This window comes from Bos grunniens, chromosome 1 (genome assembly GCF_055505025.1).
Source record: "Bos grunniens cultivar Pamir isolate PY7600 chromosome 1, Bosgru_T2T1.0, whole genome shotgun sequence".
Lineage (NCBI taxonomy): Eukaryota > Metazoa > Chordata > Mammalia > Artiodactyla > Bovidae > Bos > Bos grunniens.
This window is the reverse complement of record NC_141165.1, coordinates 83,753,495-83,781,487: the sequence shown is the minus strand read 5'-3', so window position 1 is coordinate 83,781,487 and position 27,993 is coordinate 83,753,495. Positions and strand designations below refer to the sequence as shown.

At 44.4% G+C, this 27,993-nt stretch overlaps 1 long non-coding RNA gene across 1 annotated transcript; it reads left to right on the top strand.

Annotated features, from left to right (window-relative positions):
* Window positions 1-4,519: 4,519 nt before the first annotated feature.
* Window positions 4,520-25,998, top strand: LOC147379772 (uncharacterized). Its single transcript, XR_015134165.1, has 2 exons — window positions 4,520-10,529; window positions 25,416-25,998. It is a non-coding gene; the product is annotated as an uncharacterized LOC147379772 (long non-coding RNA).
* The last annotated feature ends 1,995 nt before the right edge of the window (window positions 25,999-27,993 follow it).

The following is a 27,993-nucleotide window of genomic DNA, read 5'->3' as shown; positions in this document are numbered from 1 at the left end:
TATGTTCTGGAAAGCTAAGGATATAGCGGGATTGGGGTATTTTGACTGAAATAGAGACTATGAGCTAAAATGTGGAGAAAACTCTCTTTTCTCTGTGCCTGAGAAGGCAACAAGCCCATCTATGTGATGGGGGTAATACATCTTGTTACAACAATAGGAAAGGATTGCCCCAGATACTGAGACTTGTCTGGAAAAGCTCTTGTACCAAATGGCCCCCTTGCAGAGGCTCAACCGTCTTCTGTGTAGAGGTTTGGGTGACATGGTTTGCACGTTTGTTGGAAAGGGAGGACCCTCATGGTTGTCAAGAGTGGAGTGAAGCCAGATTAGCTGACACTTGGAGGGGGGAAGGTAGATTCTTGGCTCAGGAAGCTTTATGTAATAATTTATATAATGCTGTTCCTTTTGAGATAGTACAAAAGAATGCCAGGAGGAGGAGGGGTGGTCAGACAGCAAAACAGTACTGTACTCAATACTTCCAACCAGCCCCTTTGAGTTATGTACAGTGTGCTCCCCACTCCAAGTTATGAGCAGCTGAACTGAATTAAAAAACAGTCCCTCCTTTGCTGCGACCTGGCCTGCCAAATTCTCAGCTGGCGTGAGTTTTTATAGCTACGTTATAAACCCCCCAAAAGTGAGGCATATAATGGAAACATTGACATAACTTGAACTCCACGGAGTGGCTTGTGCCACTCTAATTATCCTTACGTTCCATTGGCCCATTTCTCCCCCTCCACGGGCAGAACCTGCTGCAGAGGCTCTGCCTAACGGTCCAAGGGGCTGGAGAGTTGAAGCTAGGCTTTGCTGGGGATAATGAGACAGTGTCTGCTGGTGGGAAGCCCCTTGTTCCATACATACTAACCCCTCCCTTTTCCCTTCCTTCCCTTGTTCTTCCCCTGCACCGCCTCCCTCAACAGCCCCCCTCCAAAAAAAAAAAAAAGGCAGAACAGTTCAGTTGGTTGTAAAAATTAATGAGTTCAGATACAGACTTGCCTTATTCCGGTCCAGCTGCGTAACCAGGGCGATTCCGACCAGCATTCTAGACGCTGACATCAGCTCCACACCCCGGTACAATGCTGCTCTGTTTGATCTCAGAAACAGATCAGGCTCCTGGGCTTTATACATCCTGCTTCCTCCCTTCTAGACTCATTTTATTACCCACCGGGAGAGCTCATCTCACTGCTCTCCCCCTGGGCAGCTAATACCAGAGGATCAGGCCCTACAGCTGACTCTTCTTTTACCAGCTGGACACTTTGATCCAGCCTTCCTGGTCTGCTTGGAAGAGCCCCACCCCCACCAGGCGTTGACAACTGGTGGAGGACGGGAGTAATAATGATTTCATCACCTTCTCTTTGCACAGGACTTCACGATTTTCCATGCACTTCCACAATCTTGTCAATATGGCCCAGGACCACCCTGGGCAATGGAGGTGGGACACCCATTTTAAAGATGAAGTCTGGGGTGGGGGCTCATGAGTGGTGAGAGCAGGAACTGATCCCAGAGTGCTTGACTCCTATTCTTGACCCATTGCTTGGACTCAATGTGCTCACCGCTTGGTGCATGTATTGGGCAAGGTGGATTGAGTTTCCATTGGTAAACGAAGTTGGAAGAAAGCTCTGTGGACCTCCTTTTCTCTGCTAAGCTAAAGGAGAGGGACAGTGACAAATCCACCTTCAGTTCAGTTCAGTTCAGTTGCTCAGTCGTGTCTGACTCTTTGTGACCCCGTGAATCGCAGCACGCCAGGCCTCCCTTCCATCACCAACTCCCGGAGTTCACCCAAACTCATGTGCATCGAGTTGGTGATGCCATCCAGCCATCTCATCCTCTGTCGTCCCCTTCTCCTCTTGCCCCCAATCTCTCCCAGCATCAGGGTCTTTTCCAATGAGTCAGTTCTTCACATGAGGTGGCCAAAGTATTGGAGTTTCAGCTTCAGCATCAGTCCTTCCAATGAACACCCAGGACTGAACTCCTTTAGGATGGACTGGTTGGATCTCCTTGCAGTCCAAGGGACTCTCAAGTCTTCTCCATCACCACAGTTCAAAAGCATCAATTCTTCGGTGCTCAGCTTTCTTCACAGTCCAACTCTCACATCCATACATGACCACTGGAAAAACCGTAGCCTTGACTAGATGGACCTTTATTGGCAAAGTAATGTGTCTGCTTTTGAATATGCTATCTAGGTTGGTCATAACTTTCCTTCCAAGGAGTAAACGTCTTTTAATTTCATGGCTGCAATCACCATCTGCAGTGATTTTGGAGCCCCAAAAAATAAAGTCTGACACTGTTTCCACTGATTCCCCATCTATTTGCCATGAAGTGATGGGACCAGATGCCATGATCTTAGTTTTCTGAATGTTAAGCTTTAAGCCAACTTTTTCACTCTCCTCTTTCACTTTCATCAAGAGGCTTTTAGTTCCTCTTCACTTTTTGCCATAAGGGTGGTGTCATCTGGGCCCTTCCAAAGTGTGTCATTAATTTGTCACAGTCCACCCCTTCTGCAGAATGCTGCACTCCCTTCCTCTGATTCAAGAATAGTTATTTCCTGGGAGAATCAGAATGATCTCTTACTTACAGTGGTTCTGGAAGCACCAACCCCAGAGATGGATAGTAAGCAGTTGAGGAGATTTCGGAAGCAGCTAAAATGATGACCAGCCTCTTTAGAAATAAAACATAGAAGTATAAACCTTATTACAGGGGGAGTTTCTTTCCAGAGTTTGGGGTAAATGTTTTAGCAAGTACAAATTTAGCAGAAAAGAGGAGTGCAGAGGTCAGCCTCGGTTTCCTGTGGCTGCCATACAAAGTACCACAGACTGTGTGCTTTAAACATCAGACAGTATTCTCTCCCAATTCTAGAGGTGAGGAGGTTGAAATCAAGGGCCATGCTCCCTGTAAGATCCTGGGTTGACACCGTCCTTAGCTTTTCTGAGCTCCTTGTGCTGGCCAACAATCCTTGCCTTGTGCTGAGACACCCCAGTCTCTGTCTCTCTTGTATCTGGCATTCCCCTGTCTTCACAAGGTGTTTTCCTCTTCTTATAAGGACACCAATCATACTGAATCTGGGTCCACTGTAAATTAAGATGAGACTGGAAAATACTGTGTGTGTGGGGTTCCTAACCCAATAATGGTTGAGGGTCTTTCTAGGAAGAGAGATGTAAGTTGATAACATCTACAGAAACCCTGGGCTTCCTTGGTGGCTCATCTGGTAAAGAATCTGCCTGCAATGTGGGAGACATGAGTTCGATCCCTGGGTTGGGAAGATCCCCTGGAGAAGGGAATGCCTACTCACTCCAGTATTCTGGCTGGAGAATTCCATGGATTGTGTAGTCCTGGGGGTCACAAAGAGTCAGACGTGACTGAGCAACTTTCACTTCACTTCCCAGAGACCCTACTTCTAAATAAGGTCACTTTTACAGTCTTGAAATTCTCTGAGAGCATGGCTCAGAGCTCCTGACTCCCCTCCATGACTCTTCTCCCTTGTCCTAAGAATGAGCCTCAGTGAGGTTCTCCAACCTGAGCGAGGACACCACTTGGGAAACTGAGGAAAATGAGCTGGTTTGCAGGTTCCCACACCTACGTTCATCCCATTACATCTTGTCTTCGGTGGACTTTGAGCATTATTGAACACTCCCCTTGATTTTTGGTGAAGGTGCTGGGAACCAAGACCAGCAAAACTGCCTCTCGGAACCTTCCAGTAGCTCATCAGCCGACCCAGAAACACAGCTTCGAGGTCCTCACTCTGGGTCTCGGGCTCTGTGTGCCCCCCACCCCCCAACCCCTTATGCCTCTGCATTATCAGCCCTGCTCCCTTTAAAGTTGCCTCAAATTGTGTTTACCGTAATCTTCCATTGTTTCCATTTTCCTTTGCCCCTTTCTTTTGTAGAGTACATAAACCCAACATGTTTAGATTTGCTGAGCAGTCTCATGCTTTTATAGTGGCTTAAAAGGTATTGACTTGTGAGTTTCTCTGTGCCAGTCACAGTGTTCACTGTGGGAAACCACAGAACACCAGGGAAGTTGATGTTTATTCAATTTTAGCGGGTTTTAAGGCATTCCTCAGACCATTCATATTATAAATATCAGATTATAAATTGTCCCTGAAGCTATTAACATGCCAGAAATGACCGTCTCTCAGCATCTAAGCTACACATTTCAGACTGCCTCCTGTCCCCAGAAATGGCTTCCATAAACAGCCTTCAATAAGCCACTGTAATGGTTCTGAAATGGGAACAACATGGTCATTCCATCATTTGAACCCCTCCCGCTCTGAGACTGGAAATGCACTGCTGTTTTCTGCCAAGGCTCTGATTTATGAGATGCTCTATGAGTTCTTAGTTTGATGTATATGGCTGGCTGCCCTCAATGCACACGACTTGCTGGAATTCTTTTTCACATGATTAGATGGATCACATTTATGGTATATAGTTACTGTTTGAATATGCAGGCAATCCTAGCTTTGAACAGTATCAGTTGACTAAAACACGTGCCTCTTAGAATGTGTCCCCACTTGCGCGGTTCCCTGGTAACCGCTAAGTCAGGACACAAGAGTTTCTGTACATGTTTCAGTGAACGTGGTTCCAGCGCAAAGGACTAGTGTAGCTGCTTTTTAAATAAACTTTGGATAAGGAATGTGATTATGGCAGTTCTCATTTCTTTAACAAATAGTGAGTACCCATAGGGTCCAAGGCGCCAGACTTGTCTCTGTTCTGACAACTGCCACAGCGAAATGGTGGAAAAGGTCAGATGATGCACAGAAATCACTGAATGAAGACAAAGAAGTGAAAGCTGCAAAAGGTAAGCGCAGCAGGAACTCAGAGCGGGTGTGGTCTTTTTCTGGGGGCGGGAGAGAACTTGTGCGGAGGAGTTAGTACTTGAATTGAGCCTTGAGAGAGGAGGGCATTTGGGAAACACAGAAGAGGGAAATGGGAGGTGGGCACTCCAGGCTGACATAAGCAGCACAAGCAAAAGCACAGGGGTGAGAAACCCTGAGTCCCAGAGCTGGGAATGTTTAAATGACAACCGGTGGGTGACGTTGTCTGAGGAGGGAACCTCTGCTTCGAAAGCTCACATACTAAGGTGGATGGTGAGACCCATCAAGTATCAGGGACCGCTCTGTGCTGTCACCTTCAGGGCCTTGTTTGATGCCCAGAACAAATCCATGAAGGAGGGAACTTGAGTGTCCCCATTTTATAGATGAGGAAGCAGAATCAAAAGGCAAAGACCCGCCCACGCCTTTACAACTAGCAAATCACTAAGCAAGGAGAAGAAGGCAGGCTTCCAGAGGTCCAATCTGCTCAGTTTTCTACTGGCTACCCTGAGAAATCAGTGACCTTGACAACTGTACTTGGTTTCTGCTGAATTGTCCAGCTGTGGAACACATTCATATTCACAAAAAATATTGATTATTATAGCTAATTTCTCCCTAAGGAAACACTCATTGAGGAGAAAATGAGAAACTCAATCTGTGCACTAACGGCTTTGAGTTTTGCTGCTTACTTATTTCTTCTATGCTTACACTTTGAAAATTAATGTCAATTGGATTTTAGAAAACTGTTCCCCACGGTTGTTAAAAATAAGAATAATAATAACAGCCCCAATTAAAGGAGGCTGTGGCACCAAGCTGTCTTCCATTTTCCTTTTGTTTAGCCAGTGATTATTGCAGGACCATTGTCCTGGTCTCCTCTCAGCAAGGGTTGATATGTCTCTAAAAGCATATTGCCTCCATGTCCACTTCCGTCTTCTCAGGTTTACCTCGAACATCACAAAGAAACTTCTCCATCAATCACTTTCTGACAGATCAGTACAGATTTAATCCCAATCTGAGTATCGGAGAGCCAGCGAGATGGGGCTGTCAGGCGGCTCACACTGGCTGGTCTTAAGCCTTTGACCGAGTAAACACAATCTTAAAGGATTGGGGAGCTTGAAAGTAAAACTGTAAATGATCCCATCTGTGATTCTTGGCTGATGATTCCTCTGGGGTGGACCAAAGAGGGGGAAATCAGAAGCAAGGGTCCGCTTTGCTTTAAACAAAATATCGTTACCCTTCTAGTATCTTCCTCGCTTGGGGTATTTTCCAAGTGAAAGTTCATTAGGAAGACACGAAAGCACGTTTTGCTAATATCCATCAAAGAGAGGGGTTCAGTTTCAAAGTGCAGAAGAAATACAATAGTGTTGAAGCAAAATACATGAAAAAGATCTTATGGCCCCCGCAAGTGAGAAAGAAACAGGGACTGGTGACTTAGGTTTTTTTTTAAGTCAATCTTTATTTGGGACAAAAGATTGAGTCCCAGGAAAATGAGTGTCTCCTGGGCTTTCTCTTATTTACATTAGGCAGCCTGAACCAAACATTTTGGTGTATTTGTAAATGTTTGGGTTTCCCATTTCATATTTTCTCCTGTTGGCACCAAAGCTGAAGGGCTCAGAATTTCTCAAACAAGGTTCTTACCCACGGTGATGACTATTATTAACATGTATTGATCTAGAGGATATACAGAAACAGGATTAAGTGCAGATCCGGAGCCCAGGGATTAGGTCTGGCTGGAGAGCAGAGTGTAAACAGGGGATGTCTGAGTGGTGGGGAGCAGGGGGGCTCATTAGAGGTCTGGGCCAGGAAACAGGGTGGCTTTGTGTCTGTCCTCAAGCCAGGGAGTGGGCCTGAGGATGGTGAGCATGAGCCAGGCTCCCTGGCTTGGTCACGGCTCTGAAGGCCAGAATGTCCCTTCCTGGGGATCCCTAGGGATGCTGGGCAAGTTCCCAGGATGACATATCTCTCTGCAAGGAGCATCAGACCAGAGAGAGGAGAGCTTTCTCTTTTGTCGAGCATTTTGCTGAGGAAACCCCAGCTGGTCTCAAACTTGCTCCTCAGAGGAGCGGTTCTCCTTCATGCCAGAAGGATCTGTCTCCCTTGGCTGCCATGGAAAGAGTAACTTGTTTCCATACTTCAATCCCCATTCATTGTGAACCCTCGTCTCCACCCCTGCTCCCCCAACCATAAAATACCTCTTTCAAAATAAGACCTTGGGTGACCATAAAGCTCTAACTCCCCAGGAGAAAATCCACCATAAGAATTCAGGCTGCCTTAAAAGAGAATAAAATTTTGCCACATGCAGCAACATTATTCTAAGTGGAATAAGTGAGACAGAGAAAGACCAATACCGTATAATATCACTTATATGTGAAATATAAAAAATATAAAAAGCTAGTGAATGTAGCAAAAAAGAAGTGGACTCACAGATATGCAGAACAAACAAGTTGTTACCAGTGGAGAGGGAAGTGGGGAGGGGCAACATAAGTGTGGAGGAGTGGGACATCCAACGATTGGGTATAAGATAGGCTCAGGGGTGCACTGTACAACACAGGGCATATAGCCAATATTTTATAATAACTCTAAATGGACTGTAACATTTAAGAACTGTGAATCACTATATTGTATACCCATATGTAACAGTGTACATCAACTATACTTCAGTTAAAAAAGCAATTCAAGCTGCAACCCTGCACCATAAGAATTCATTGCACCTGGGTTCCCAGCAGTGAGATGGAGACTGTGGAGCAAGCCGTCAGGATGGACCTTCTCTCGCTCTGCTCATGAGGCCCACCTGAACATGAATCTAGTCCATCAGTGTTCCCAGGTTCATAGGTTCATTTGGGGGCATCTTCTAGATCAGGGATTCTCAGTCTCAGCACTATAATGTCCTCATCTGAATCAGGGACCATGGAGGCACAGAGCTAGCCCTAGCGTTAAGCACAGTGGTTATCATCACAGGCTTTGGAATCGAAGATACAGGATCAAACCCAGCTTTAATGGCTCAGTCTTCTCATCTATAAAATGGGGATAATATTATCCATGTGAGAGAGTACCTGTGAAGAATAAGTATGAGGATACATATATAAGTGGTTGCTTAGCCCAGTGCCTGACACACAGTAAGTGCTAAGTAAATGGTAGGTTAACCGTTTCCTGTTGTGGGCTTCACAGAAGAGTATGTGGATGGGGATGTTAGCATTTAGGAAGCATTACTCTACATTGCATTACCCTATGTTGCACATCCTATAACTGCTTTCATGGGTGTAGGTAGAATGGACTCTTCCCTTCTCAGGTGTGGTACCAGCTGTTGATGAGGTGATGCTAACACCTGGCACAAGAAGCTAAGGTTGGAAGAAATAAATGCCACGTGTCCCTCTTCTTAGATATGAAACAAAAAGGCTGATATGTGCTTTCTTCATTTTTTCTTAACTGATGGCAAGCTTTCACAGTGATTATAGTATGAAGTCTATAAAGAGAAAATACTTATTTATCCTCACGCTTAGCCCTTGGATTTTACCAAGTTGCATATCCAGGGTTGGTGCTCAGAATCCAAGCTGACCCTACCCCTGCTCCCAACCACCAACACTTCTTCATAACCTCATCACTCAGAATTCAGCCTCCCAAAAATTGAGCAAGAAATTTTGAATTATTTGCTGAGCTAAGCAACTCAGGTTAAGGGAGAATTAGTAGAAAAGGTGAGTCAAACAGAGATGAAGAGACAGGGAGAGAACCATTCTTTGATCTATTCAGCCACAACTTGTTAAGTACCTGCCTGCCAGCCATCATGCTTGGTGCTGAAGTTACAAAGATGATCAAACCTTAGCCTCCGACCTCAAAAATGTAATGGCTGTTTCTTGTCTAGGGAGCAGGTTAAAAATGTCTAAACATTCAACAGGTTGCAAACTTAAGAGTTGAGCAGTTTTTTATTTATTTTATTCCTTAATAGAAAGTTGTTGTTTTGCACAGAATCAAGTAAAGACACAAAATCAAATCAGTTAAGTGTGAGATGCAGGTGTGTCCAGGGCCTTGTGGGAGAACAAGAAGCAGGCAGGATGCATTCTGTGTTCCTGGAGGGATAGGTGGTGTTCTCCACAGAGGCTCCGGTGTTAGTGAAGCTGTGGAGGAGAGAAGCAACCGCAACGCGGACAAGAAACACTGAAGAACCCCGTGTTGCTGCAGCATGAACTGTGAGTCTGGAAACGATGAGCACTGAGATGGAAGAGGGAGGGGAGGACTTCATCTATGAGGCGGGCTTTATGTCATGGCTGATGGGGAGTCCTGGGCAGGTCCCTGTCAACGCCGGAAGTGGTCAGATGTGCTAGACAGCAGCGTGGAGGCGGGTTCAAGACCAGGGCTGGGGAGGCCATCGCCACTTTCCAGATGAGAGGTGGGTAAGAGTTTCAACTAAGATACAAGCTTTACACATAGTGTGGACACACACCCAATTTTCCAACTGAAAATTTTGGTGTGTTCTATAGAAAAGCCCACTTGAGCTTGGTAGACACAAAAGTGGGATTGTTCAAGAGGAACTCATTTCTGTCTAAACATTATTTTTTAGTATCAAGAGATTTCGAATATGAGTTCGGTGCTCCTAGGTTAGGTCTAAGCAGCACGTACTTTGCGTCCTTGGCATTTTTTGTTTTTGGAGACATTTGTGAGGAAGTAATTCTTATCCTTTTGGGGTTTTATTTGCTGCTTGCCTCTTCTCTGAAATATTTTGTTATCTGCTCTACTGGCAAGACTCTAGTCTGGGGAGTGAGCACCATGTATTAGCTCATATTTTCCACCTTTAGTTCCTTACTTCTTTCCTCATATTATGTGGAAGAAACTCTCAGGCAGCAAAACTGAGGAAAAGATTTTATCTCCTCTCCATCACTCCCCATTGACGGATGTGTTTCCTCTTGTCCTGTTCCTTTAAAATGGGAGACTGAAAGCTCTGCTCCTTCATTCCAGAACAGAGGTTCAGAAGGGCACTGCGGGTACCCTGGACTCTGATGGGGAGGGTAGGCTTGGGACTGCAGATTCAGAACAGCCTTTGCCGCCTGAATACCAGCTGGAAGAGGGGAGGGGAGGCAGTGACGGTGACCAATGCACAATGTCATCTATCCAAACTCTCATGCTTCAAAGGAACGTTGATTTCATTGTTCCCCAAAGGGGACCAGTAAATAACGAGATATTGTCAGAAGCCCGGGTGTTTCCTGCTGGAGACAAGGATGCTGCCAAGTGTTGGAAGCCTTGGAATCTAGTCTGTATGAGCCATTTTTGAAGAGGATGGGTTTGGACGAGTGACTTCACCTCTGAAGGATGCATTTCCACTTTGTAGATAATACAAGTGATAAATAAAACCTGTTGTTTGCCCTTACAGGTTGTGTGACGTTGGATATAGAAATATTTTGGATACTGAGAAGTGCATTTTGGAAATGATGATCTAGCAGGAGAATTTTCTCCTAAATATTAAACAAAGTACCACAGAAGCAGCTTTGATGGTAACAAAGGGTTTGAAGAAGTAGAGAAAATATGCACAGTGCTCCTTTGGCTGGGCAGGAATATATAATGCTGTCTTGCTAATCCATTACAAGAAGACCTATGACAGATGCTTACAGGCTTCCTTTTGCCTTGCAGCCTACTTTTCTCTCTTTCTTCCTTTGCAGGTTTTTACAAACTGATTTCCATGCCAGCCAAGGTAGACACCCATTGGAAAGTAGACACTGGGATTTAACATTATAAGAAGGTAGGCACTGGCCTCAGACCCACCACCTGGGTTTGAATCTCAACTCTGCCCTTTACTCCCTGCTGGTATCTAGCAGGTCTCTTCACCTCTCTTGACCCAAGTTTCTTATGCACAGATTGGTTAGGATTCTGTTAAGGTCCTTTCTAGCACATGGATTCTATATTGTCTCAGCTTAGAGTCAGTAATGGGCTTCCCAGGTGGCTCAGTGGTAAAGAGTCCACCTATGGGTTCTATCCCTAGGTGGGGAAGATCCTCAGGAGAAGGAAATGGCACCCCACTCCAGTACTCTTGCCTGGAAAATCCCATGGGTGGAGGAGCCTGGTGGGCTGCCGTCTATGGGGTCGCACAGAGTTGGACACGACTGAAGTGACTTAGCAGCAGCAGCAGCAGCTTAGAGTCAGTAATGGGCTTCCCAGGTGGTTCAGTAGTAAAGAGTCCACCTACGGGTTCTATCCCTAGATGGGGAAGATCCTCAGGAGAAGGAAACAGCAACCCACTCCAGTGTTCTTGCCTGGAAAATCCCATGGGTGGAGGAGCCTGGTGAGCTACAGTGCATGGGGTCACAGAGAGTCCAGCACAACTTGGTGACTAAACAGCAACAGTCAGTAATGCGTTCCAGGGGCTGAAGAGCCTGGCGTTGCTGAGTGACTGGTTCATCACTGCTGCAGAATCGCCTGTCTGCATGGCAGTTATCAGAAGCGGATGCTGCTCTGCTGAGTCCTGGGTTTTGTGTCCTCACAGTGGTGTGGAGACTGGGTATGCCGCTGTGGTCACTGGCTGGCTCAGGTTGCCCAGGATACAGGAATGTGCTGGGTGCAGACAGATCCTGTATTTTCCTTCAGTCTTAATTCTGGGAAAGCAGCAAGGGAAGAGGCTGGGGAGAGGAGTGGTCATGCTACACAGGCACCCGAGGTGAGGGGGTGGAAAGAGGGTCACTTGTTAAAGGCCCCCGCTGAGACCTGCAGAGGGTTGAGTATTACCCCAAGGGTGGGTCCCGTTTCCATTTTAGCGCTGAAGTAAACTCTCCAGGCCCTGTTGTAGTTGGCTAATGGCGATCCCCAAACCACAGGCTCCAGAGATATGAGCCAGCGTTCCAGGAAAAGCCACCCACGGGATCAGGGAGGACAGAGAGAGAGAGTCCAGAGCAGGGAGGACAGAGGGAGAGAGCCCGGAGCAAGGGCATGTTTGGGGCCGATTGCTTCAAACGGAGGGTAATTGTGTCCTCCAGCTCGGGGTTCATGGGTCATGCCTCCAGCACAGTCCAGTCCACATCCACGGGTGCTTACTTGGCACAGTTAAGTGTGTCCTCCCCAAAGTCAACATCCAGAGAACCTAGGGAGCTGTGGGGGTCACTGTGCAGTTCTTCATTCTTTTATTTTTTTTCTAGTTCAGAAAGACCAGCCCACCACTTGGGAGCCTTGGTTTGGCTGGCTCTCCAAACCCCTGGTCAGATGGCTATCTTTCAACTAAAACACAGGGTTAGTTGAATTTTCTTCCAAATTTCATTTCAAACAATTATCTTGGCATGTTATCTGTAATATCCCCTTTGGAGAGTTCTTCTATATTGAAAAAAAAATTCATCATACCTTGTGAATACGTGGATTGAGAATAAAGCCTCAAGTGCATCAAGATACGTGAAGACCTGAGTGACTCCTGAACTGTTCTGACTGCGGCTCACAGGAGTGTGCAACAGCAAAGGAAGACAGTAGAAAGATGCCCATCTGGACCTCATTGGTAGCAAAATCGGAGCTATCTTCCTTGAACAGTCAGTGGTTCAATCCCTTGCCTTCAGGTCAAGTCATACTTGAATCTTTAGACCCTGCAGTCCTCCGATACACACACACGTACGCAGAGAGAGAAAATACACATTTGTAGGCAATAATGCACACACCTAGTCTCCTCCTCCCTGGAAGTCACATACAGAAAATACACATTTGTATGCGATATTGCACACCCTTCCCCCAAAAACACAGCAATTAGGAGTTGAATTCCCCAGTCTGCTGAGCTGGACTTAGAGACCAAGCAAAAGGGACTCTTGAGAAGAAAAAAGGAATTCCACTCTGGTGAGGTTAAGATTGCAGTCCTTAAAAGTGAGGTGGTTTCACCAAGACTGCTTTAGAAAGGGACCAGTCCTGACCCTCCGGGGGAATTGGGTGAAATACCCTGGGCAATGGGTCCAGGAGCCTTGAAGTTCGGAGCAAGCACTGGACTGGGTGGCGTGCTGAGGTTCATCTTCTGTGCATCCCCACCTGCCCTCTCACTCCCACCACCCCGGGGCCCTGCACTTTGCTCTATTCTCCACCCATCTCTGAAAACCTTCCATCTCCAAGGCGACTTCAAAGCCCCCTGGGAAAGCCAAGTTGCCAATTAAGCCTCTTTGAGGCAGGTTCTCATTCCTTCCCCCACTAATTGAAATGTTACTCCTTTTACTAAACCCTTAAACCACCCAAACACAACGGTCTTCCTCATTTGCATTGTAACAACGTCCCTAATATGCTTCCAAGAGCCCTCCCTCCGTAAAGGGGACCTTCCCTCTCCTCCAGGCATGAGCGGTATGAAAGCAAAGGCCTTCATTTCCATCCGTATACAGCTGCTCATTAGCTAAGGTGGAAGAAATTCCTTTTATTCTGGATTCATTTCCCAGGATGACCATGTCTTTTTTATTTTTTGTCTCAGGTCACTGTTCCCAAACTAGGCTTTAATTGCTGATAGTGATTGAGTTAATACATATTTACAGCCTGGTAAGGTTAAAGAAGGTCTCCTGTAGTTTTATTTGAGACATTTTATTTAACCTGCCATAAAATCATTAACAAGTTGTTCAGTGTTAATTCTCTGTCCTTTATCTTGTCTCTGCCTCTTGGGAAAATTGGGTGAAGGCAGTGGCTTTGGTGCAGGCTGGATTCTGAGGCAGGGTGGACCCTGGGACCCCAAACCTCGCCTCCAGGTCCTCCTCTGTTCAGAGAGGGGTGCCTCTCCTTGGTAGCAGCAGAGAGCCCAGGGCAACACTGTGCTCTCCCAGGCACCCAGCCAAGAGGCGCAGGCGGGTGATGAAATCCCATCAAAGCCACAGGGCTGGGCCAGGCTCCTGAATTAGCTCCCACCAGTAACTCGAGCCCCAAGTGGCCCACAGGCTGGGCACTGAGCCGAGGTGTCAGGCCGGGCGACGGCCTGGCCACTGGAGCCCGCCCAGAACGAGGGACTGAAAAACTGGGCAGGAGGAGGGGCCGAGGGCCAAGGGCAATGCCAGGGGAAGCCAGGGGTTTTCCAAACTTTATCCTGGGAGGCCTGAGGGCTGCCTGTGAAAAGTCAGTCTTGTCACAGTCCTTCTCTCTCCTTCCCATAAACATCCGGAGCAACATGGAGGCCCTCTCCACCGTGGGGTTCCAGGACTCTCTATCCCATCAGAGGGTAATTGGCTTACCAAAAATGAAGCTGGCTGAGTCAGCCGCATGTCTGCCTGCCCCCAGAGTGCTGCTCCCAGGAGCCCCACACTTCTCTCCTCTCCCCCTTGCCTTGCCTGGGCCTCTGGCTGCTTTTGTCTCTGATCCGTCCCTGAGGAGTGGATCAGACTGTGGCAGAGGCTGACATTCCCCTAAAGTCATGTTGCCATATGTTTCCTGGTCACACATCTCTATTTTTCAGGTCCCCTAGTAGTAGACACAGTGAGGGGAAGTGACAAGGGCCAGCTCCATGCTCTTTGCCCTGTTTGGCTGCCTGGAGTGGAGATGATCCTTTGGGCAGCTTTCAAAGCTAAATGTTAAAAATGGCAGCTCAAAACTGAAAATGATGGGTGGAGGGTGGCTGTCCCACCCATCCTATGTACAAGCATGAAATCAGTGTCTGTGGGGTGTAAAGCACCGTACGCTATGGGGGCTATTTGTTACAGCCGGGAATTCACTACACAGTCTGAGACTGTTCATGCAACGCTATGAACTGTGGGGGCTGGCTGCCTTTACCTGGATTGTTCATTCAGTGACTTTCTTCTGCCTCCCTTAAGACACAGGTCAAATTCCAGCCCCTCTGGGGAGCCTTCCAGTGGGCAGGGGAAATAACTTTATCCACTCATTCTATCATGGACACCAGCAGAAGCCACCTTTGCCCACCTCCAGGCTGGTTGAGCCAAGCAGGAACATGGGACATGGCCCACTGGGCGAGATTTAGAAACTGAGCCAGAGGGCCAAAATCCTCTGAATCAAAGAATGCTCCTCTGAGACTCGGCTGTCATAATTCTTTACTTCTGAAATCAGGTTCAAGAGACCTGGATAAGGAGAATGGCTACTGAGCTGTTTTTTTGGGTGATTCAGAAAGTTGGAGCTAGATGGGCCCCTAGAAATCATCTTCCCCTGCCCTTTCCCTTACAGATGAAGAGACTGGGGCCCAAAGTGGAGAGACAGAAGCAGCAGCTGGCCTCCTGACGCCCAGCCTGCTGCTCCTTAATTGCACTGTTTAAGCAAGGCAGGTGACACACACATTGTAGCCCCTGGTCCAGGCTCAGAATTATTTGCTCATTTATATATGTATTTATTTATTTGGCAACACCAGGTCTTTGTTGTAGCATGCAGGATCTTTCAGTTGCATCATGCGAACACTTAGTTGTGGCGTATAGGATCTAGTTCCCCGACCAGGGATCAAACCCAGGCCCCCAACATTGGGAGGGCGGAGTCTTAGCCACTGGACCACCAGGGAAGCCTCAGAATTATTTGTTTTTTCCAACTCTCCAAGACGTGCTTCAGCCCTCCCTGTTTCAGTGTTCTCAAATACTGACCATGCTGCCTTCCATCTGAGCATTTCAGGTCCAAGTTCTCAGTGCTGACTTCTAGCTAGAGCAGGACAGGGAGTACCAACGTTTCCAAGGTTAACTGTTCAACAGCCCCGAGGATGGACGTGGCCCATTCATGAAACATAGACCTATCCCTTTGCTCTATAGCGAGGGGTTGGAACAGGTAGGAGATGGGGCAGCACTAAGCTGTTCCCTGTTTCTTTGTCTTGCCCTTCTCTTCATTGAAGGAAGAGTCCTTGAGGAAGACCCACCCTCTTACTACAGAGAAAGGAACTGAGGCTCAGAAAGGTTTGCTGGTGAGCTCAAAGCTCTGCAAGATGCCTTACTTCTGACCTCCCCTGCGGAGTCCTCGGTCAGAGTGAGAAGTTTCTACTTATCGCCTTCTAAGTCACAAAAGAAAGTAACACTAGGGTATGGTTTAGGTGTATATCTTGGAATTTAAATCTCAATCAACCAAAATTTCTCTTATGATTTCCCCAAAGCACAGATTTATTTTCCAGGATTCATTTCTTAGAGCATAACGGACCTGTTGGTCAAAACTTGACATCTGACTCAACCTAGGGGCTGATGCAGGTTTCCACAGTGCAGTTCCATCCTGTCAGCACTTTTCTTGATTGTTGGAGCTGGTTCAAAACCCATGTCTCTGCCCTCACATCCTTCCTTTCGGGAAACTGCAGGGGAATTAGAGTTTTGGATGCTTAGCTTAGGGAGGGCCCTTAAGGTTCATAAAACTCTCCTATGTGGGGGGACCACAGGCCCATAGTGAACTGGTGACAGGCCTGGCCTGGTGTCCTGACTCTTCAGCAGAAAGTACTTTATGGGGAACACATGGTGGGGAACCCAGGTTGGTTAGGGCCTCCATAAAGTAAAGAAGGAACAGCATTTTTTTTTTTATTCAGTCCCATAGCCTGGATCAAGGAGGAGTCCGTTGTCCTTTGGGAAAGATGTTATTAAATATCTATCACCCCGTCTATACCTCATTTATGAAACTGTCATTTTTGGATTACTGATGCCTATTTTCTTCTAGGATGGCTCCCTTCATCTTTCCTATGCATCATTCTGCTTTGGCAGCAGTTCTTTTTTAGTATAGTGAGTGTGTATGCAGGGAGCAGGGAGGCAGTGGTATGGGTGGGCTGACAGTCACTCAGACGCTGAAGCTGGGGGAGGGAAAGAGGTGCTTGACAAGGTTAGGGTCGGGGTGCCCACCAACAACCATTCCTCAGTTTTTATTGTATGTTTAGTGTAATGAAGGAACATTGCTTCATATATGCATACTTTACAATTCACTAGGTGCTTTTTCCATTTGATATCTTTTAAAGTCCTTGAAAAAAGTCTTTGGGAAGCAGAGACCTGGAGAGGAAGAGCTGGCATGTTGTGGACTCTACAATCCTCTAGGCAATATGCTTCTTATGTTCACGTATATACGAGGAATCTCTTTCCATCCCAACAACACCATGAGACAAGCAATCATACTGTAATTGTCATGGTGAGGACATCTGTGCTCAGAGCAATGACTTGTCTGGGTGCTCCCAGCTAGTAAGTAGCACAGGCAGGATTTGAATTCAGATCTCTGTGAGTGAAGGCCACATTCTTTCTACAGCATTGATCTGCCTTCCTAAGAATGTGGAACTGTTAGCAAAGAGAAGTAACCAACCCAATCTGACGCTTGAGAAAAATGAGTCTGTAAGTCATTTCATGACAAATAGATGGGAAGCAATGGAAACAGTGACAGACTTTATTTTTTTGGGCTCCAAAATCACTGCAGATGGTGACTGCAGCCATGAAATTAAAAGACACTTGCTCCTTGGCAGGAAAGTTATTACCAACCTAGACAGCATATTAAAAGCAGAGACATTACTTTGCCAACAAAGGTCCATCTAGTCAAAGCTATGGTTTTTCCAGTAGTCATGTATGGATGTGAGGGTTGCACTATAAAGAAAGCTGAGTGCCAAAAAATTGATGCTTTTGAACTGTGGTGTTGGAGAAGACTCTTGAGAGTCCCTCGAACTGCAAGGAGATCCAACCAGTCCATCCTAAAGGATATTAGTCCTGAGTGTTCATTGGAAGGACTGATGCTGAAGTTGGAACTCCAATACTTTGGCCTCCTGATGCAAAGAACTGACTCCTTGGAAAAGACCCTGATGCTGAGAAAGATTGAAAGCAGGAGGAGAAGGGGATGACAGAGGATGAGATGGTTGGATGGCATCACGGACTCAATGGACATGAGTTTGAGTAAACTCCAGGAGTTGGTGATAGACAAGGAAGCCTGGTGTGCTGCAGTTCATGGGGTCACAAAGAGTCAGACATGACTGAGTGACTGAACTGACTGAAGTCTCAGAGAGGCAAGGAGTATAATACTTTCTAATCACAACATTGGGACTAAAGTTCCAAGCTGTGCTAAGTGAAGTGGTATTTTCCAGGGCACCATTCCACCTCAAGAGACCAGATGCTAGTTGGGAGCCATTCTTGACACTTGTGTCCCAACAGGGAATGGTTCAGAATGAGCCCATAGGTGAGGACTCGATTCGGTGCTCTGAAAGGGGAAGATTGGAAAATCTGAGATGCAGGATCCAAGTCCAGAATGTTGTCCAGTCTGTTAAAATTGTCTTTGCTGTGGGCCATGGATCTGCTTGGACCATTTATCAGAACCTGTTATGGTCTGGAAATAAGAAAACTCAAGTCAATTGTAGACAAATATTTTGCAGCCTCTGCATTTACTTAACAAAGGTAGGGCTCTCTTCCCTTGGAGGATGAAGCCGGAGCCGGTATAATCACTGGTCAGATCTTCTCCTCACAATGGTATAAGTGGGAGCCTCTCCCTTCCATGTTACCTCCCAAAGGAACAGGGGATAAACACCCTTGTAAGACAGTGGTCTCATTTTGTGGACGTGAATTCAATGGCTCACAGCTCCATTCTACTCATCCTGGCTCCGGCTTAAGTTTTAAAAACTAATTCTCTTTGCATTAATCTGAAAAGATCCTTCAAACAAAAGCTCAACATCTGAGTCTATTTACCGAGTGTGCAGCTGTGTCAATTGGCCAAGACAAAGCGAGGCTTCCTGGTCAGCCCACAATGGGCTGCAGGTAGTCCTGCAAACAGAGAAGCACAAGGCATGGTCCTTTCAGGAGCCAGCAACCCTCCTTCCAATAGGGAGGAGCCGGAGCTTAGGGGTCAAGAGAAAGGGAGTGCTGCCCCACCCCCACCGTCACCATACACACAAGTGGGCCTGAAGGATATGATCTGTAAGCCCATCAATTAGGACTATTAAAAAGGTAATTAGCCCTCTACCATGGAAACCAAGGACAGAGAGTGAAAAGGGGAAATTCATTTCCATGTGGTTACATTTTGATGTGACCAGTACACTTTCTTAAAGAAGTGCGATGCTATTGTTGAGAATATCACTTGGTTGGTCATGATGGGAAGGTGATATCAAGTCAATTTAAAAGTTGTCTAAGAATTAAAATAATAGCTTCTTTATTCTTGAAAAAAATATTTTTTTTTTTTCTGCTATCAAACACTAGATTCAAGTCAAGTGGCCAGAGTTAGGAGGCCAGGGAGGAGTTGAGTTATTTCCTTTCCAGTTTCCTCTCCTGAAGAGAATTGTGGCAGGAAATGACATCTGAAAATGTCAACAATGAACAATTTCTCTTGGATTCTAATAAGTGTGAAATTCAGAATTAGCGTTCCGTGTCTTTTCAAACATGTGTGGGTATTTTGGTAATAAAGCCCGAGAGAGCAGAAAACGAATAGAGGAAAGTCCTTTCTTATAATGAGATTTGAAGATAGCTATTGAAATGGATCTAAAGTATACAGTACTCTTGCAACACTGGTCAAGTGCACAGTGAACTTAGGGCCTACACAAATTTACATTTTCTCTCTCTCTGTGTGCATGCTTTCAGGTAGAAGATAATTTAATTCAGCTTTGTTTTCCCCCACCATCTCGTTTTCTCCTTCTCTTTCACTTCCCCTTCCCACTTTATAGAGGTCAAATGTACATGCAGGGAGATGCACAGATCTTAAGTGTCCAGCTGGATGATTCACATCTTGTTAACCCACACAACAATCAAGATACACAATATTCCCACCACTTCAGAAGTTTCCTGCTCCCATCTTGTCAATAACCACCTGCCAGGCAATCACTGTTTTAATTTTTAATACTATGTATTAGTTTTGCTGTTCTTGAAGTCCATATCAAAGATATCATATGGCATAAATTCTTTTTGTGTGACATCTTTCACTCAAAATAGTATTTTTGAGACTCATCTGTGAGGTGATGGAGTATTATCTGTGTATTCTCTTTCGTGCATACGTAGTATTCCATTGTATAATGACACCACAATGGACCCATTCTTGTCTTGATCACATCTCAGGTTGTTTCCAGTTTGGGGCTGTTATGAAATAAGCTACTATAAACTTTCTTGCATAAGATCTTTTGTGGGCATATGTTTTTATTTCTCCTGGACAATTACCTAGGAGTGAATCATAACTTAGGTGTATTTTTAATTTTAAAAGAAACTAAAAACCTACCAGTTTTCTGAAGTGGTTGTAAAATCTTATGTTTCCAGAAGAAAGGTGTGAGAAGTTTCAGTAATTCTGTCTCCTTACAAACATTGGATGTTGTCAGTCTTTTTTTTTTTAATTGAAGTATAGTTGATTTACAAATTTTCTGTTGTTAGTCTTTTTTAACATGAGCTGTTCTAATGGGTATGAAGTGGTAATCTCATTGTGGTGTTAATTTGCATTTCTCTTTTCTTGTAATTATTATCATTTGCATATATTTTTTCTTGCCATTTTTATTGAAGTATTTTGCTTATTATTTATTGGCTTTTCTCCTTATTAATTTGTAGGTATTCTTTATATATTCTGGATAAAAGTCTCTTCTAAAATATAGGTATAGCAAATATTTTCTATTGGTCTATGACTTTTACTTTCTTAATTGCATCTTTTTAGTAAGAAAAACCTTATTATTTTGATGAAATCCAATTTTTTTCTTTATGATTAGTGCTTTTGCTGTCCCATCTAAGACGCCTTTGTCTAACCCAAGACTGTAAAGACATTTCTCTATGCTTTTTTATAGCAGCTCTACACTTTTCGCTTTTGTGATTAACTCTACAGTTCATCTCAAATTAGTTTTTTGTGTATGGTGTTAGGTAAGGGTTGAGGTTTATGTTTTTTCTAAGCGTTTATCCAGCAGTTCCAGAATCATTTGATGAAGACGTTCTCCATTCACTTTCTCTGGTGCCTTTGTCATAGATTGATTGACTGTATCTTTGTGCTCTATTCCTGGACTCCCCCATTTTTTTGTCTGTCTTTATGCCAATACTACTTTGCCTTGATTGTTATAGATTTTTAATACATCTTAAAATCAGATATTGTTGGTTTTCTAATCTTTCTCTTCTTTTAAAAGATGATTTTGGCCACTCTAGTCCTTTGGATGCTTATTTAAATTTTAGAATCAGCTCATCAATTTGTTCAAAAAAGTTTGTTGAGATTTTGATTGGGATTATGTTAAATCTGTAGATCAACTTGGGAAGAGGGAGAAAGATTTTACATTGAGCCTTTCAATTAATGAACATGGTATATCTTTTTTTTTTTCAATAATATTGTATAAATTTTAATATAGAGGTCTTGCACATATTTGCTCACCTTTATTCCTAAATGTTTCAAGTATTTTGATGCTATTGTAAATGGTGTTTTGAAATGTTTATCTTCTAAATGTCATTAGTATGGGGAAAAAAATAGAATTGATATTTGTAACTTGACCTTGTAGCTTGCTATGTTGCTAAATTCACTAATTAGCAATAATGCTACTAGTGGCTTTACAGATCCTTCAGAATTTTCATATACATACTCATGTCATCTACAAATAAAAATAGTTTTACCTCTTTCTTTCCAATCTTTATACTTTTTATTTCACCTTATTGCACTGACCAGAAGAGAAGAGATGAGAGTGGACAACTTTGCCTAGTTCTTGATCTTAGAAAATATTCAGTAATCTACCATCAAGTACAATGTTAATGTGAATTTCTCATAGTTATCCTTTGTCAGACATTTTATTTTTAGCTTGCTGAGAGATTTTTAAAATCATAAATGGATATTTAACTTTGTCAAATGCCTTTTACTCATTTTTGAGATATTGTGTGGCATTTTTCTATATTCTGCTGATGTGGTAAATTAAATTGATCACTTTTTGAATGTTAAATCCATCCTATATTCCTGAATAAGCTTCACTTAGTCATACTGTGTTATCCTTTTTTATACAATGCTGGATTTGATTTCACAATATCTGTTAAGCATTTTTGCATCTATATTTATGAAGGATATCGATTTGTAGTGTTTATTTCTTGTAGTATTTTTGACAGTGTTATTACGATGTAATGGTTAGTTTTATATGTCAGCTCAGCTAGACTGCTCAGTTCAGTTCAGTTCAGTTGCTCAGTCGTGTCCGACTCTTCGCAACCCCATGAATCACAGCACGCCAGGCCTCCCTGTCCATCACCAACTCCCAGAGTTCACTCAGACTCACGTCCATTGAGTCAGCAATGCCATCCAGCCATCTCATCTTCTGTCGTAGTACCCAGTTATTCAATCTAAAACTAATCTAGGTGTTGCTGTGAAGGTATTTTGTGGATATGGCTAACATTTGCAATCAGTTGACTTTAAGTAAAGGCGATCAGAGATCATCCTTGATAATATAAGTGGGCCTTATCCAATCAGTTGAAGGCTTTAAGAATAAAAAAGTTTCTCAGAGTAGATATTCTGCTTCAGGATTGCAGCATCAACTCCTTCCAGAGTTTCCAGCCTGCTGGCTTTCTCTATGCAAATTTTGGACTTGCCAAGCCCCACAATTGCATGAGTCAAGAGCCAATTCCTTAAAATAAAAGTCTGTCAAAACATATATATATGAAATCTCAATCTTGTGGAGGCTTGTGTTAAGGATTTGTTAGGGTGGGTCTATTTCAGCTTTGTGTTTTGTGTATGGACCTTATTCTGTGGCATGGTCCTCTCTCAGAAGGCGTGGGATTTCTAGAGTCTCACTTGAATGGTAAGACATTCACCAAGCTATCTCTTCACTCTTCTTGGCTGGAACTCCCACGTTTTTCAGTGTTAAAGATGTCTGGTGTCTCTGTTCAGTTTTCATCCCCATAATGCATGTTCCCTGATAGGCCAGTGGGGGTTTGTCCTATGAATTTACAGCCCTGCTCTCCGCCAAGAAGCCAGAAGGAATCCCCAGGATAAAACTCTGGCACCCTTCCTGCACAGCTTCCCCTTCACTGGTCCCCTGCTCTGCAAATTCCAGCTGCTTCAGCATTCCCAAAACTCCAGTCTCTGCCTCCTTGCCCAAGTGTGCTTGCTGTCTTCTGCAGGTGCTCCACCAGCTTGCTCTATGACCTGGTATCTGTTCCCACACAGAAAGCCAGGTTGCCTGTAAGGTTCACTTCATGTGTTTCTTTTCTCTCAAGGATCACAATCCTGTTGTCTATTGCTCAATGCCTGAAAAGAATTGCTTCATATATTTCATCCCATTGAATCATTACTTCTGGTAGGAAGGCATGTCCAATACCCATTTACTCCATCATAGCCAAAAATGGAATTTCATCCATATGTACATTTGTCAAACAATCCTCCAAACCAAAACCATCCCTATGCCATCTACTTCATTTCTCATGTGCTCAGCAAAGGGCAGAAAACACCAATGAGTTCAGAAACATCATTGGGTGTTTCATACATACTTGTCATCCATGGTTCTGAACAGAGAATCAATCATATTATAATATATGAGAATTCAGCGGGGCTTCCCTGGTGGCTCAGATGGTAAAGAATTCACCTGCAATGCAGGAGACCCAGGTTTGATTCCTGGGTAGGGAAGATCCCCTGGGGCAGGGAATGACAACCCACTCCAGTATTCTTGCCTGGAGAATTCCCTGGATAGAGGAGCCTGGCAGGCTACAGTCCATAGGGTGGCAAAAGTAGTCCTCTGTAAGCCAGCATTTCTCAAACTGTGTTCTGAGGAATGTTGGATCCATAAGGAGTTAAATGGTAATCTGAGAATAAAGAATTCTCTGATCAAATACTTTGGGGGAAATGTTTTGCCTGATTTTTGTTCCAGGAGAGTCACACATATATTAGCATATTAAAGACCCTGACAAGTCCTGTTGAAAATTTTCATTAACTCAATGCTTCCCAAGCTTAAGTGATTAGTAGAATTTCTTCACCTAATACTAATTAGTATCGAAAACATGTTCTTTACATTCATGAATTATCTGACCTCTGATCTACTTTCCCTAAAATTTGAAAAAATACTATTCAGAAGGGAAAGCAAGAGCTTTTAGGTTTGGCAAATCAGTTAAAATCAAGGCTGCTGGTATGATATTTCAGCATTTTTGGTAGAGCCAGAAATTAGATAATTTAAACCCCTCCAGGAGAGTACGTGTTTGAGTTACACCTCCTAAGTAAACAAACAACGAGTTGTTATAGGAAAAAGGACTTCTTCCTTTAAAGCTCATGGACTTAGGTCGCTATATTTATTTTTTAAAGCACTAGAAATCTGGAAGTATAATTCTAACCCATAAAGCCTTACCTTTAATAGTATTTCATACAGTACTGTATTTTTTAGATAATAACCCACAAATAAAAATTTTATTAGTCATTTATGAACTCCTCCTAAAATGCTTTTGGAAACATTTTCCAGCTCAAACACCTTTTTAAAACCAAATGACATCATGTCTGTTGGCATATATTGTTCTATACTGGAGATCGGGAAGAGTTCCCCGCCCCTCCATGAAACAACAGTTGAAAAGTTTATCTTCATCTTCCCGAAAAGTGAGCACCTGGAAAATTTGAGTACAATGAAACCCCAAAGCACAGCACTGAGGAAGTCGGCTGGACTTAAAAAACTCTCCCTGGGGAAACTGCCTGTCCCATGGTCCTGGGAACTTCAGGGCCCCCTTCTCTGGCCCTGCTAACCTTTGCCAACTCCACATTATGACGCACAGGCAGAGGTAACATTGATGCAGTTATTCATTCATTCAATCCATTCATTTATGAATTCAAAACGGATTTACCAAGTGCCAGTTATGTACCAGGCACCACTCCAGAACTGCTGGGATGTAGTGGTGGACAAACCCAGGCCATCGCCCCACGGAGTTTACACTCCAGTGAGGAAGAGGAATGACCAGTCAGGTCGCAGTGAGAAATGTCATGGGGGAAAGAATCATGTTAAGAGGTGGGACAGTGGTTGGAAGAAAACTGTATTCCATAGGAGTGGGTGGAAAGATTTTCTTTGAGAAGTAACATTTATGCAGTGACATGAATGAAGAGGACAAGAAAAGGACACATTTAAGAGAAGAGCTTTTCAGGCAGAAAGAATGGTAAGTGAAAAGGCCCTGAGGTTGAGGCCTTTGGTTGAGTCCAGGGGCTCCCAAGCACTGGCTGGATGCACCAGGCTCACCTAGAAAGCTTGAAAACAAGTCACGATTTTTGGGCTCCACAATTTCAGAGCCTAATTCAGTAAACTAGAAATGGGGCCTGCTGTTTTTTTTTTTTTTAATGACCGAAACAAGACAGACCTAACACCTCAGCTTCTGGAAGAACCAATTGTTCTGGCTGGTCTTGTATCTCTCCTTGGACTTGATCTTGTCCTCTTGTCAGGCCTTGTGTTTGAGAACAGGGTCTCTGATGACATCTTTGTCAACAACAGTTTCGTCCAAAGGTATATCCACAGAGTGCCTTGTGGGCATGAAGTGGTCATGTACATTTCCACAAAAACTTGATCTTTGACCTGCTGACAATTTTCTTCTTGCCTATGGCAGCTGTCATTTGCAGGGAAAGCAATCAATTCCAGTCACCAAAGCATAGCTGTAGGGTTGGTCTGAAATGCCATGATCAGTGTTCTTCACAATGCCCACTTTATGTCCGGTTTCATGTATGCGCCTGTTTCGGCAGTAACCACTCAGGACTACAGCAGAAAGGAAGAAAGGGCACTTCTGCTAACCTTTCAGCCAGGGAGGGTCACAAGACTTTTTTTTAAAAGCTTCCCCCAAACTTTTTGAAGCTTTGCCCAGTTTAGGAAACTCTGATCTAATCCAATGACATCATTTTACAGGAGAAGACACTGAAGTCCAGAGAGGAAAAATGATTTTGTCCCTGGTCACAGAACTAAATCATGATGGAGCCAGTCCTGCTGCTGCTACTGCTGCTGCTGCTAAGTTGCTTCAGTCGTGTCCAACTCTGTGCGACCTCATAGACGGCAGCCCACCAGGCTCCCCCGTCCCTGGGATTCTCCAGGCAAGAACACTGGAGTGGATTGCCATTTCCTTCTCCAATGCGTGAGAGTGAAGTCGCTCACTTGTGTCCGACTCTTCGTGACCCCATGGACTTCAGCCTACCAGGCTCCTCCGTCCACGGGATTTGAGCCAGTCCTAGCAATCATATTCCCACAGTCCCTACAGGGCTTTTCCTTTTCTGCCTCCTTTATTATCCACCCACCTCCGCCTCCCTTGCTGCTCATCTGCCCAACAAAAGAAGCCAATAGAAAGATGTTTCCTCGAACAATAGTAGTTGCTGTTAGTATTACTCTAAATAATAGTAACCATTTATCAAATATTTACTTTTTCCCAGGTCTTGTTCTAAGCACTTCTTATGTATTAACTCATTTAATCCCCACAATAAACTTATGGGTGTGCGTATTATTCACACTTTACAATGAGGAAACTGAGGCTGGAAAGATGAGGTCACTTCTCCAAGGTCATATGGTTGGCACGTGATGGAGCCGGGCTACAATCCTGCAGAACTGGTGATCCTGGACGAACTGCCTTGTTGCCTCCCGCTGACCCAGGCAAGGACTATGGACTGATCATCACTGCTGTTATTGATTTGTGTCAGCAGGAAACCTCAGTATGTCGTCCTGTGCTCATCCCAGTGATACCCGCTGCCCAGTTATGCCGGCAGCTCGGAGCACACCTGAAGCCAATGGTCCACAGTGCAGGCTGATGGCAACTGTAGTCTGATCATGGTCATTTCTTTTCTAGAAACTCCAGGGCCTGCGGGTTTCCTTTTAGTTATTTTTCAAAGCAGGCTCTGCTGGGAATGCAGGAGGGATAAGCTGGCGTGCTCACTGATGTCAAAGTCCTGTGAGTTCTCAGTGCCTCCAAGTTGCACACCCCTGTGACTTCTTCCCTGAGGCCAGAAGGCTGTGTTATTGATCTCACTGTGGGTGGGTGACCCTGAGGGTGAGGTCCAAAGATGAAGACAGTATGACGTCTGTTTTCTAGCAGCTCACAGATAATTCTGTTGTTGTTCAGTCTCCAAGTCAAGTCTGACTCTTTGCAACCCCATGAACTGCAGCTCACCAGGCTTCCTTGTCCTCCACTATCTCCCAGAGTTTGCTCAAACTCATGTCCATTGAGTTGGTGATACCATCCAGCCACCTCATTTTCTATCTCCCCCTTTTGCTCCTGCCCTCAGTCTTTCCCAGCATCAGGGTCTTTTCCAGTGAGTTGGCTCTTTGCATCAGGTGGCCAAAGTATTGGAGCTTCTGCTTCAACATCAGTCCTTCCAATGAATATTCAGGGTTGATTTCCTTTCAGATTGACTGGTTTGATCTCCTTGCTGACCAAGGGACTCTCAAAAGTCTTCTCCAGCACCACAGATAATTCTAAATCACAGCAGAAAGTAGCATTATTCCATCAGAATGCTAGCGGCCCTGGCAGTTGGTGGTACTTCTTAGCACCATAACACAATGGCAACTGGTACCTCTGGGAAGAACAGAAAGGATCTAGTTGGATCTGGGCCTTGATTTCAAGGTACAAATAGGGGAAGGGAACTCCAAGAGGAAGGAGAAGTCTCAGCAGTTACCACAGGTGTGACATGGTGTGGCATTTTGGAGGATGTAGATGAATACAGGGGTTAGAAAAAATGCGTATAGATCTCATTATAGGTGTAGCTAGTATATTTCTACAAGCTGGGAGTTCAGAGTGAGACAGACTCAAAGATACACTTCTATTAGCTTTTCAGTGCATTATCTTCCAAATACCCAGACCAATAGCACAGAAGACACTGCATTGGGATCCTTGTCAAATAATTTAAAAAATTATAATTAAAAAGCACCTGGTTCACTACTATTTCCCTTAAAAATACCATGGTCACATTTTATTTTTATTCATCTTAATAGAGTTAATAACACATTGTATAACAGGATACAGAAGGAAGGCAGCAGATGAGAGGCTGGACTCAAGTTACCCCCCTCAAATCTGTCCCAGTCCTGGTGTAATATGCTAAAACATCCAGTATCAACAGGTCAGAACCTAAGTATCTGTGGGTTCTGGCTACGTTGCCTGTCTTGTGAAGCTCTGGTATCTAGGTTCCTTGGGACTTCAGAAGATGAATTAAGGCCTTTGGGAGATGATTGTCTACTTCACATCACTTCCTACAGAAAGGATAAAAGAGAGGCAAAGGCCTTGAAACTGAAAGTTTCTAATAAATTATGTCTCTCTTTCTCTCTTTTCCTCGGGGATTCAGTTATTAAATTTTACCACTGCTGAGACATTCATTCCTTGGGAATTGACAAGAAGAAAAAGTAATTCATGTAAAACAAATCAGGTGGTCTCTAGAGGACAGGCAGGACAGATGTAGTTTGGGTGCAGCAGGTTTCTGGGGAGCTGGTGAAGAGCAGGTCACTCAGT